We start from the raw sequence: 14,026 nt of genomic DNA, 5'->3' as shown, positions 1-14,026 counted from the left end.
AGACATGGGGGCTGTTCTTGGATTGATGTGCAATGGGGTGTGTATGTGTGCACATGTATATATATATATATATATATATATATATATATATATATATATTTATATGCACATATGTATGTACACATATTTTTAATGATGACTTTTTATGTGCTTAAATTCATTCAAGAAAGAAAGATTAATGCCAGAAAAGAAGAGACTAAAAACGGAATTTTGTAATTTGTAAGAATATACATATTCATACTTCTTTTTGGAATGAATGAATCATTGGTTTTAGCCAAAGTAGTTTGAAAAACCTAAAGATAGTGAATTGACACTTAAATTTTTTTAAATAATGAATTTAGATTCAGAAAGCAAAATTCACAGTGGCTGGCCAAATTGAAGTTTGGATTTGTCATTTGCTTCTTGCCATTTTTCAATGATTTTCAATAATGCGTAGTGGAGATAGACTCAGTAGTACACAATACAGGCCTCGGGAATTAGATTTTGGAGACACCATGTGGAAAGTGGAGGATCATGAAAGACCCAAGTGGGCACAGAAATCTCTGAGATTTCAACTACTCATGGATATCTCCAGAACTGGTGGAAAACTTTTGCAAATGAAAAGCAACATAGCCCTCTATCACTAAAACACTCTAGGCTCAGGGAGTGGATTGTGATGTCTTGGAAAACTCTACTGTGTTGCACTAGCAGTGTTGTGTTTGTTGCCTTTTAATGTTGGCTTCAGAACTAGGCAAGCAGAAGTGTTATTCAAAAAGACTATAAAAATTCACTCACAGACTCCTTAGTAGAACTCATAAGAACCACCTAAAGACCTCAGTTAATCTTATTGACAAGAGGACCAAATGGAAACTAGACTTCCGTTGGGATTTTCATAGCCCTCTTCAAAGATGAAGGGAAATTATTGACATTTTAGGGCTCATCAAATTCCACAAATGGAGTTATTTGCCCTTCAGCTTCTCAGTTGAATGTGGAAATATTTTCATCTCATATCATTAGAAGATTACTCTCTTTACATTTCTTATTACTAGAATAATGTCGTCTGTAGATTAATTTATTTTCTTTTCCTTCTACAATTGGAATACAGACTACTGCTATATATCATAATTTCATTGGCTTTCTAAATTACTTTTGATGATCTCTTTAGACTTAAAATATCTATGAATAATGACACTTTAGAGAGAACATTAATTATCTTTGAGGACCTATATCAAGGTTCAAATGTCTCCAGTAACTTGTATAATGTTGTTCATATAATTTAAATATTCTCTGCATTAGACTGTAAAGATTGTGATAATTATTTTAGGTTGAAAATGATTAAGAGTAAAGTATTAGGGTTCTCTAGAGAAGCAGAACCAACAGGAGATATATGACAGATAGATGATAGATAGATAGATAGATAGATAGATAGATAGATAGATAATAGGTAGATATAGATATACACAGATGTAGATGTAGATATAGGTATAGGTATATGTATAGGTACAGGTATAGGTATAGTTATAGGTGTAGGTGTAGGTACAGGTGTAGGTGTAGGTATAGGTATATGTTATGTATAGATATGATTTGACAGACAGAGATAGAATTATGAGGAATTGGCTTACACAATGATGGAAGCTGAGACATTCTACAGTTTATTGTCTGGAAACTGGAGACCCAGGAAAGCAGATGGTTTAATTCAGTCCAAGTTTGAGGGCAAGAGAAGATGAAATGAGATGTCCCTGCTTAATAGTGAGGCAGGAAGAAAGGAAAGAATTTGTCCTTCCTCCACCTTTTGTGGACTGAATGGTTCTCACCCACATTAAAGAGGGCTACCTACCTTACAGAATCCACTGATTCAAATGTTAATCTCATCTGGAAACACCTTCACAGGCACACCCAGAAATAATGTTTAATTTGGGTACTCCATGGCCAGTCAAGTTAACACAAGGAATTAACTATCACAAGTATACCCTTTAACAACTTGGTACTCATATGCATCTCCTTAAAGTATACCTAATCTCCAAATGAAGACAAAAACAGGGTCATAATGCTGCTTAACTTGATGAAACTATCCTGTATTCAACAAAAAATGCACAAACCCTTTCCCCATGTGAGAAATAAGCCCACTGAACCAATCAGAGGAGGGATGCAGAGACTCAGAGCACAGTGAAGTGAGGCTTTAACCAAAGTTCTTGGAAGAGAGGGTGTCTGGTGGACAGGCACACTTGGGAAGGTTAGGGCAGGTCATTTATCTCCTAGCACCCAAGTCCCTCCCCTGATTCCTCATTGGCTGAGTGCTACAGAGGTTACAGCCTTACCCTGAAGTCACCTATGCTAAGATAAGCCAAAAAGCAGTCTGATTGCTGGGGGCACCTGGGTGGCTCAGTTGGTTGAGCATCTGACTTTAGCTCAGGTCATGATCTCACAGTTTGTGAGTTTAAGCCCCACATCAGGCTTGCTGTCGTCAGCACAGAGCTCGCTTCCATCTCTCCCTCTCCCGCTTGTGCTCTCCCCTCAAATAGATAAATATTAAGAAAAAAAAATTAGTCTGATTGGAACAAATGTACACTCTTTGAGGCAAAGGCAGCCAAAAATAAGCCAGTGAAATGGAAAGAGGAAGAACCAGGAAGTGAAGTGTCTAAGGGTTTGGGACCCCATTGTTGGGGGAGGGAGGTGTAAACCTGTTGTTAACTAGACAGCACAGCTTTTATTTATTATTATTTTTTGTTATATTATTTTTTATTTTTATTTCTAAAAATGATCATCTTACTTCACAAGAGGAAGTAAAGTCCTTGAGTGTGTTTACTTTTCTTGGTATCCCATAACTTAAATTCTATGATGTAAAATTTACATATATATAAACATACACACATACACATATATACACAAACATATTCACAAAAAAGTAAGGAAATACAATAATTATAGTTCTTATTTCTATAACTGAGGGGTATAATTGGGCTGATTTAGATCATATTTGGCTTTCTGGAAAATCTTATACCAGACCTGCCAAACATTACCACTTATCTGGCACTATAACTAATAAACTTCAAAGGGTCATTTCATTATCCTATCAAGCCGGTTGCTTGAGGACAGTAGGGAACACAGTAAGACCAGTAAATTCCATAAGCAGGAGCCCAGTGCTGCACTTCCTCTGCAGTGAAGTGAGTTCCTTAATCTGCAGCAATGCTGTGTGGAATATCAGAATGGTAGATAATACATACTGTAAGTTCATGAATGGTAGCTTTGGTGGAAGCAATGAGTGCATGGGAGGCAAGTACCTACCCAGAGTAAGTGTCTAGTCCAGTGAGAAGAAAATGATTTCCCTTTCATGATGGAAATGATTCAATGAAATCAATCTGCCCCCAGGTGCCTGGCTCATCACCACAGGGAATAGTACCGCATCAATGGCTCAGCCCTGGTTTCTGTTGGTGGCAGAGTGAGCATGTAGCAGTGCCCATAGCCAAGTTTGGCATTGGTGAGTGGAAGTCCATATTGTTGAGCCCACCCATAATCTCCATCCTTACCACCATGGCTACTTTGTTCATGAGATCATTGGGTGATGACAGGGTTGGCTAGGGAAAGAGGCTGACTTGTATCCACAGAGCTAAGGTTACCCTTTGGTGAGTATTCCCATGAGACACAAATATCTTTAGGATTTTTTCACATTCAGAGATGTCTATCCACTTGTCTCTTTCCCAGGTTTTTGTGTTGCTAATTTTCTAATTATGTTCCTCCAAAATCCCTGATGATTGATCAAACTATTGGTCACAACTCATGCATCAGTATATAATTTCAAGTTGGATCCTTTTTCCCTCCAAGAAAAGTGAACAACCAGGTATACTGCCCAAAGTTCTGCCTACAGAAAGGATTTCCGTTCACCACCGTCCTTCAAGGGTGTCCCAGAGAGGGGCTGTAGTGCTATAGCTATCCAGTTTCAGGTGGTGTCTGTATATCATGCAGAACCATCTGTCAACCAGGCCCAAGTTTTCTCTTCTTCTATCAACTGATCTTAGGACACTCCCCATGAGGCCTTAGGTATGGGCTAGGAGAGAGAAAGCAGGTTGGCAGGAGTGGAGATCATGGACATTTGGGTTATTTTTCCCTTTAACTTACCTGTGCTTCCAAGGGCTGCTCAAGCCTAATCGCATATATACAACTGTTATTTGATGATACAGTGTTTTGTGCCCACCCAACTCTATGGCTTGGTGTGTCAGATAACACCCAGTTCACGATGCATGCTTCGGATTGCTGGGTAACGTGGTGGTTCATCATTAAGCCATTAGTCTTTATGAAGGCCCAGTAGCAGGTCAAGAGCTGTTTCTCAAAAGGTAAATACTTATCTGTGGAAGATGACATGGTCTTGCTCCAAACTTCTAAAGGCCTGTGCTGCAAAACACCTATAGCATCCTGACAAAGGCTCCAAACAGTATCCCTACCTGTCACTGATACTTCAGGGGCATTGAATCTGTTGGATCACATGGCCCAAGTGCAGCGCAGCTTAAAAAGCACTCTGGAAATATTATAGAGCCTTTCATTCTGGATCTCATTCAAAATTATCAGTGTTTTTGGAGTCACTCAATAAATGGATTAGAGTAACACACCAATGAGGAATATATTACCTCCAAAGTCCAGAGGCTTTCTAGGTGTTATGCTTTTTTCTTGGTTGTGGGAAAGGTCAGATACAACGATTTATGCCTGCCTTTAGAAAAGATATCTTGGCATTTCCCACACCATTTGTCCCTAAGAAATTTCACTGAGTTAGAAGGCCCTCCAAATTTAATAGGATTTATTTCCCACCCTTTAACATGCAAATGTCTTACCAATAAGTCTATAGCACTTTGCCATTTCTTACTCGTCAGGTCCAATCCACATAATATCATCAATGTCATGGATCAGTGTAGTATGTTACGGAAGGAAAAGGAGTATCAACATCCCTGCACACTAAATTATGGCAGAAGGTTGGAGAGTTGACATATTCCCACAGTAGGACAATGAAGGTGTGTTGTTGGCTTTGCCAGCTGAAAGCAAACTGCTTCTGGTGGGCCTGTGGACAAGTATGGAGCAAAAGGCATTTGCCAGATTAATAGCTCTGTACTAGGTACCAGGGGATGTGTTAATTTACTCAAGCAATGAAACCACATCTGGTGCAGCAGCTGCAGCTGGAGTCACCACCTGGTTAAATTTACGATAATCCACTGTCATTTTCCAAAATCCATCTGACTTCTGCACAGGCCAAATAGGAGAGTTGAAAGGAAGAGTGGTGGGAATCACCAGCTCTGCATCTTTTGTCTTTGACAGTGGTACTAATCCCTGCAATTCCTCCAGGGATGCAGTATTACTTTTCATTTACTATTTTATTAGGTAAACACAGTTCTAATGGCTTCCAGTTGGTCTTAGTAAAAAGCTCTCACTCCACAGATCAGTAAAGCAATGTGAGGATTCTGATCATTACTAAATATGTCTATACCAATGATGTATTCTGGAACTGGGGAAATAACCACAGGATGGGTTTGGGGACTCACTGGACCCACTGTGAGATAAACCAAGCTAAAACACCATTGATCACCTGACTTCCATAAACCCCTACTCTTGAACAATGGCCCAAAGTGATGTTTTGTGTCTCCTGGAATTACATCAATTCAAAGCCAGTGTCCAGTAGCCCCTGACAGGTCGGGTTGCTTCCTTTTCCTCAATGCATAGTTACCCTGGTAAAAGGCAATAGATTCCTTTGGCTTGAAGGCTGAGAGAAATACTAATAAAATTTCGGTAGTGTCCCAGAGTCCTTCCTTGGCTTCTTTATTCAAGGGACTCTGGGTCCACAAATTGGCTCAAGTCTTGGGATTGATCAAAGGGCCATGACTCTCTGTTTTTATAGTTTAGGCTAGACTTTTGTTCACTTGACCTAGTTTTTTCTGCTTCTACAAATTAAATAAGAATTCTGTAGGCTTTCCATCTACTCCACTTCTAGGAATTCCATCATCAGCTAGCCAATGTCACAGGTTTGCCTGAGCTAGAATATTTTGATTGCTGCTTTGATTCTGCTGTTCATTTCTGTAACCACACTCACCTTGCCTTTGGTGGTTGTGTGCCAACACCTGGCCCCTGCCATCCCAAGATCCACTTACTCCCACTGCATTTAGATTTCCCAATTTAGCAACTGCAGTTCCCACTGTGAAGTTTGGTCTGTAAAGAAAAGTGATCATAGAGCTCGTCAAGGATCCTGGGGCTCCTCTTACATATTTACTTCTCACATTGTTGGTGTAAGGCATGTCTTCTGGACTTTCCCTGTGTGGGTGGGTAGGTCTTAAAAGACAAATCACTCTAATATGCCAATCTCCCTGAGGCTTTTAATCCTTTTACATTAAACCAAAGCCTGTCTGGCATCACCAAATCACTCACATGAACCACCTTTTGGCACATGCTTCAGCCAACAAACAAAACAAACTATTAGAGCCCTTTCTAATGCTCTGAGCTGCAACCTTTTTTTTTTCCTTAATGTTTATTTATTTTTGAGAGAGAGAGCGTGAACGGGGGAGGGGAGGAGAGAGAGGGAGACACAGAATCTGAAGCAGGCTCCAGGCTCAGAGCTGTCAGCACAGAGCCCAAATCGGGGCTAAAACTCACAAACTGTGAGATCATGACCTGAGCCTAAGTCAGAAGCTTAACTGACTGAGCCACTCAGGTGTCCCTCTGAGCTGCAACCTTAATTGCAGAGTCTCTGCTTAGTGAGCTCATGGTCAATAAATTCTGCTTGATCTAAATTTAAGTTCCTTTCACCATTTTCCCACACTCTTATTTTCCATTCCTATCCATGTTCCCCAGAGTTCTGTCTATATAAATTAGAAAGTTTAAATAGTTCTTTAGGAATGTTAACACACCACATCATGGGTGACACACTATACCTCACCTTTAGAAATCTGCCGGGATATGAGTCTAGTTTCAGGTCTAGAAGCAAAGTGGGGGGATGGTGACAGGTCCTGAGATCAATATTGTCTTGCATGGCAACTGTTTCAGGGGAACCGTTACCATTTCCTCAAGCAATGCAAAGTTAATCCCTTCAGCGGAAGTGGAAAGGCCCACACTATGGGTTGTTTATTTGCCTTTCTACGGTTTTCAGGAATGCCAACCACCACTTTTTTGCTCTGTGTTCTTTTGTAGGTGAAACAAAGACAGGCACCTTGTGTCAGTACCTAAGGTGGGTATCAGACAAATTAGAAGAGACAAACACAGTTCTTTGTAAGTGTGCTCTTCTCCATCTGGAACCAGGGACAGTGTGCCAATGTCGGAATACGTACTGAATCTTTAAGATCACCACTGTGCAGGGGGCAGGGATGGAAGAAGGGTAAATAACAATGCTATGGAGTTTTCCAGCCATATTCAAAATGCTTTCTTCTGAGTTCAGTGTTTACATGAATGCTTTAAACTTCCCAGAGTTCTGACCGGGTTGATTCTGACAGTCTTGTTTGGTTTCTTTTTCAATGTTTCTATTGAGAAACAGGCCCTTAGAGCTACCTTTTTCACTGGAATCACTCTCTTTCCTCCTTTTAAAAAGATAATACAGGTTCATCTAACTGATCTTGATACCTTTCTTCTCTCTCAGTTTTGAAGACTCAAACCAACTTTGTATATTTCAAAGGAGATATTAAATAATTTAGTTGGATTTTTTTAAGGTCTAAGTTCAAGGAAAATATCTGTTGATTTCTTGTATTTATGAGGACAGCTTTCTCATCATGGAAAATACTTCTCAAAATATTCAGAGAAAAAGATTATTTTCCTTTATGTTACATAATGTTAGAGTTTTTGTTTTTGTTTTTGTTTTTAAATGTAAACACATCAAAATACATAAGCATACATGGAGTGCAACGTCTCCTGATCTACTCTAAGGATATCATAGTAGGATACTACTACTTACTTAAGATGATAGCAAGACAAATGAAAAAGTAAGCCTTGGATGAATTGTGCTGGAATAAGAGTTGCTCCACAGTTTTGGGGGGTTTGGTGTGGGGTAGATTCTATACAGCTCCTGCCTTATTCTCCATGATATAAGAGACCCAGGCTCCATGGAGTTGCCACAAGTGGGCACTTTGGTTGGCAGACTCAGCTAAGCCTGGACATTGAGTAAACTGTATCCACCTGTGCAGACATTTGAGTGAGGAGGCATCCAGATGATTCCAGCCCCCCAGCACTGGAGTCTTCCCAGCTGAGGCTCAGAAAGAGAAGCAAGTTACCTCTACTGTCCAAATTCCTGGTCCCCAGGATGAAAGAGCATCATCCAGCTTAGTTTCTGACACTAAATTTGGATGATGGCTCCTTACTCAGCAAGAGATAACTGGAGTGGCAGGCTACAGATAAGACCTTCATCTGATAGAATTCTAAGAGTTAAGACAGAAAATGAATATAAACAATCTGGCAGTTTCTAACAAATGGCAAGTACTCAACAATGTTAGGCCTTTACCCATCATGCCCACGGAATTTTGTTCAAATGAATCCTACATGGATAGCTGAGATTCATACCCATTCAGCAAATAAGAAACTCAAGTCTTACCTACTTCCAGTTTCACCTATGTTAGCACACTGTGATTCTGTCTTAAAAAACAAACAAACAAAAAACAAAAAAGCAAAACAAAACAAAAGACTTAGGCTTAATGTACTGAATGGCTTATACTCAAAACTAATTTCCACAGAAACACTTCTAATACATTCACTTCTATGAACAGGTCATGAAAAGGAAAAAAAAAAAGAAAGAAAGACATCTTCAGAGTTAATACATCCATCATGGACTTATATTGGAATAATCATGTTTTGAATTTAAGAGAAATGCTAGCTCACTTTTGGAAAACACCACTGTTTTGTACATTTAACACATTCTTTCAAAGGGAAAAGACTGTGATAGTAATTTTATAACTACTTAAATTTCTCTGAGAATAATTACAATTTAAGAGGTCTACAGAATATTTTTCTGACAGTCCTTAATCACACACTTTATACTATAGTAAGGAAGAATATAATTTTTATAAGGTCTGAGCTTTTATATTCTTGTTACTATTTAATGTGGACATAAGAACTGAGATACAGGTAAGTTTGAAATATATAGTTTTCTTAAAGTTCACTTTGGTATTACCAGTGAAAGCAGCCCTCAAGGAAACCGGAGAATGAATAATTGAGTCAAGAACAGTCACTGGATGCCTGTAATATTCCTCTCATAAACGGAAACGTGGAACAAAAGATATCCCATTATGATATATCCACCCACTATTTATTGAATATTTCCTAGGTACATTATATGTGTTACAATGGAAGCAGATAAAATGAAGTTAATGTATACTTATACTTTCTAGAAACTTTTAATTTCATTGTGGAGAAAAGACAGATCTAGTAGTTAATATAAATTCAAACATAGCATAGAAACTGGAGAGAAAATGTGAGCTAATGCAGTCATGGTGTTAAGGGCTCTAGAAAAAGGAGTTAGCAATGCAGAAGTAAGTAGCCACATAGAGTTCATGATGAAGGTTGAATTGTACCTGCATTTTGAAGGAAGAAGCACACTTATAATCTTGAAGAGTTGAATCCAGATATTGTTAATAGAAAATATATGTACAGAAAATCATTATTCTATGAATTAAGAACTGCCTTTATGTAAAAGTGTCTTATTTTTTTAAGAGAAACTTCTTCCTATCCTCTGTGCCTCTAACGTGTCCTAATATCTACACACACCTTAGAATTTTATGATATTAAAATAATCTATTGTTTTTCTCTTTCCTTGCCTCACGGACCTTTTGAAAGCAAGGGCCATACCGGATTCGTGTTTCTGTTTCTAACATCTTCCATGGAGTAAAATAATTTATAAAAAATAAATTAAACAAATCTCAAGGAGTTAAATAAATCATAAAAAAATTGTACTGATGGTAAAAGGCAGAACTAGGGCTTAAACTTCAAGTGTTTTGGACACTAAAGTCCATGACCTTTTCACTCAAATATGCTGCTACCAAAAACATATACTAAAAAATATACAGATAATTCAAATTCCCTTGTCTAGGCCTCTGTTGCCTATATGACAAAAAGATAACTGACTTGAATTACTGCCTCTGCAGAAAGCCACAGATGACTAAATCAAGTAGTACATGAGTAGACAAGAGAAGAGCCCCCAGAAGTGTTTTGTCTCCATGAAAAACCAGATGACCACAAAGAATGATAGGAATTATTGAAGAGGAAAGCCCATAACTCACTCTGAGTTGCAGAAGGAGAGGACCAACAACACAGAAATCATAGCCTGTGAAACATTTACATTGCTCAACCAGGTACATTCTGCTGTGGCTACGTTGAGAGGCATTTCTGACTTTGAAAAAGGTTTTTTTTTTTTTTTTTTAAGAATAAAATATTTGAGTTGTAATCTTCATCAGTTTTTTTTTCTTCCAGACCAGTAGAACAATAACAATTAGACTGTGTTTCCTACTGTAGGTAATTTCTTCAAATGCCACCCCCCCCTCCAAGGTATCAGCCTCATTTTAGGGCTCTTTCATGCTGCTTTGGGGAGCCAAATAATCAGTGGCATGGAATCAAGCCAGAGGAGGCCATTCAGCCTGTGTCGTATGCTTGGAAATACTGATTTCTAAGGTCCCGTAGTTGAACAGTTGTAAATTAAGATTCACAAGGTGGACACAGAACATAGGTACATCAGAACCCCACTGTCTCAATCGCTTCTTGAAGGAAAAGAAATACGGTATTTTTAAAAAGAAGGTGAATGAACCATCTTTCAGGGATGCTTCTGGATCTCGCAGAGAATTCAGGGACTTGATTCTTCCACCATAACATTAGTGTTCCCAAATCCATTAAGTTATTTATTGGTTGACTTTCAGAATTTGCTCAATACTTTTGGGTGAAGTGGTTTAGCCTGAAAATTCTGTTACACGTGGCTTTGAAAAGAGCTAATTCGGTAACATGTTTTCTTCGTATGAAAATAAAGTAACTTGGCTTTAGAAGTTATCAAGATGAGAAAAGTCTGCTTTACTGTGAAAATCTGCATCATGTCTGTGTAGCAGAGCCTAGAGACACATGGGCCCACATGCCGTTTCCCAATTAATCACAAATACTTGGCTTGGATGCTTAATACTGACGACAAGAGAACTATAGTTTGTTGTTCTTTAATCAATATAGTCAAGCTGTAAGTCTAATTGCCCTTGAGTTAAAACATATGCCACTTTTCAATGGAAAATCACACTTGGATGTGGCTGCTCTTCAAAATGGAATTTTTATATTTGCCCCCTTGACTGCTACTCTATGTAACGTACGACAATTCATAGATACAACTTATTTAAAGGGCCATAGAATTATAGGGTATTTGAGTCATAGAGAAACCTGAAATGATTTTTTTAATGTCCGTGCCATCAGTGCAGAGCCTGATGTGGTGCTCGAACTCACAAACTGCAAGATCATGACCTGAGCGGAAATCAAGAGTCAGACGCTTAACCAACTGAGTCACTTGGGCGCTCCATCAGCTGTTCTATTCTATGCACAATTCTGCTTCTTAGATTCTTTGTCTCCGACTAAACTTCTAGCATGCTCTCTCCAGCTTCCTCTTGAGCCTAGTTGCTCTCCCAGAAGCACATGAAGGAATCCACTTAAAGATGTCAGCCTACTTTTCTTTCATGCCCTCCCATGCCAAATAACACATAATATCATCAGGGAAAATAGCCCCTGTTGCTTACCTCTCATTACAATATTTAAAGCTGTGTCATTCTTGCCAACATCCTCGTAATTAACTCAAGCTTTACAGTGCTCCTTTCAAAGAAAAGGTCTTAAATAATTTAATAGATCAGCTGTGTTCTGAGCATCCCAAAGTCCGCTGGTACAATTGCCTATTGCTGCAAATAATGGTGGGTATTTTAAATGCTAGGTTGTAAGACCTGAAGATTAAATAAAAAATAACAAAAATTAAATAAGTCAATATGCAAATATGATACGATATGACTTGGTATTAGAAATGCACTTATTGGGGCGCCTGGGTGGCTCAGTGGGTTAAGCGTCCGACTTCAGCCAGGTCACGATCTCGCGGTCCGTGAGTTCGAGCCCCGCGTCAGGCTCTGGGCCTGGAGCCTGTTTCCGATTCTGTGTCTCCCTCTCTCTCTGCCCCTGCCCCGTTTATGCTCTGTCTCTCTCTGTCCCAAAAATAAAAATAAAACGTTGAAAAAAATAAAAAGAAATGCACTTATTTATTTATTTAAAACCATTCCATTTCCCTTCTCTATTCTAGGAAACATGGAAATGAAAATGGATTTTGAGACTCAGTAAATTTAGAATCTTCATAGGAATTTACAACACTATAAACACTGTGTGTGTGTGTGTGTCTGTGTGTGTAAAATTTCCTGGTTCTATTTGTCTTGAATCATGACTGACAAAAGATACGGTAAGAATTAGTATAGTACAATTATAGTAGAAAAGGCCAACTCTACCCCCAGAGTGCCCTTCAGCCTAGATAGTATATTAAAAAATATATGTATGCAAATATTATATATATTTATGTATTATATATGTATGTATGTATATCTGTATGTATTATCTATATGCATTATTTTTGGCAGAAGTTGGCATCAGCCTTTATAACATAAAAGATACAGGCATAGTATTCCCAATATTTCCATTTGTATCACCTCTGTAAACATTAAATCATCATGGAGGATTACAGAGGATTACTGAAAACTCAGCCTAGTAGTAGCACCATTTGCAGCTGTTAGGACAAATGTGACACCTTTGTTAGAGTGGATGAATATGACCTAAGAGGAAGACAGTCTATCTGGGATCAAACATGAGCAGGGTAGAAGGTCGCAAGTAAACCATACAAGCTGGAGGCCCAGACACTCCTGCCACCTACCACCCTCGCCCCAGCAGCTCTCCTTCATCTTACACCTGTGGCTGCAAGGGTCATCCCTTTTACAAGCTGATGGAAAAGGAGAAACAGGATTCATGTTTCACTAGCGAGTCAGCTTGAATTTTGGGTGCAAGACAAAGGCTCACTATAGCTACACTAAAGACTAACTTATGGGGCCCCTGGGTGGCTCAGTCGGTTAAGCGCCTGAATCTTGATTTTGGCTGAGATCATGATCTCACGGTTTTGTGAGTTCGAGCCCCACGCCAGGCTCTGCGCTGACAGTGTGAGGCCTGCTTGAGATTCTCCCTCTCTCTCTGTCTTTCTCAAAAATAAGTAATGAACAAAAAACCTAAGGAAAAAAGACTCACTGAGAAGTTATGGAAACACAATAAAGGGGAATTAGAAGGAATTTAGACTGTGTACCTGGTATGCTGTGCCACTTTCTGTATAAAAAGAAGTGGCCTGAAGTTGGTGTGTGTGTGTGGGGGGGGGGGGGTTATTTATGTACGTATATACATAACACACACACACACACACACACACACACACAATCACACACACAGGATTACGGATGGCTGTGAATGGTTTGACTGGTTAGTCATGGGCCTGTAAGGAAGTAGGGGAGAAAGGTTGAAAAATTAGGGTCAAAGAAGTTCGAGAAAGAGGCATGTAACTGGTTGGACTTATGGGGATCTGGTATGAATGTATATCACATATTAACATAAACTAAAGAATATCACAGATGAAGTGCTAAATGACCAAGCAAGTAAACAAAATATTGCAGCGAGAGGGGCCTATAGTTCATCCACCAACCTTCCTTTTATAAAAGTTTTCCTATGAAAGGGGCCAGCAGACTCCTGAAAGAGTTGTTCTTTAAATGTATTATGCAAAGCTTGCATATCCAGTAGAGTGTGGGGTGGGTTATAAAGGATGTTTTTGGTAAGCCACCCAGAGCCTCTCCCTTTGCAGGACTAAAGTTTGCATTTTCCCTGCAGCAGGCATTATCCCTGACTGCCATCTCTCAGCTTGGCTCCTCCCCTGGAAACTACCCTCAGCTGAATGGGGCTACTTATGCTCCCTTTCCAGGCAGGCACAGCCTGGAACTGATGATAAAGCAGGGGAGTAAGGGCCTGGACTCTTTGCCTCAAGGCAGGGTGAGTTTGAGTAGTCACGTGGGCT

The 14,026-nt window shown here is 39.3% G+C and overlaps 1 pseudogene; it reads right to left on the bottom strand.

Moving 5' to 3' along the window:
• Window positions 1-3,044: 3,044 nt before the first annotated feature.
• The window catches only part of LOC125171650 (uncharacterized), a 172,955-nt pseudogene continuing 161,973 nt past the window's right edge, over window positions 3,045-14,026 (bottom strand).

The sequence above is a fragment of the Prionailurus viverrinus genome, chromosome C1 (assembly GCF_022837055.1).
Source record: "Prionailurus viverrinus isolate Anna chromosome C1, UM_Priviv_1.0, whole genome shotgun sequence".
NCBI lineage: Eukaryota > Metazoa > Chordata > Mammalia > Carnivora > Felidae > Prionailurus > Prionailurus viverrinus.
The sequence above is the reverse complement of the archived record's forward strand: the minus strand, read 5'-3'. Positions and strand labels throughout refer to the sequence as shown.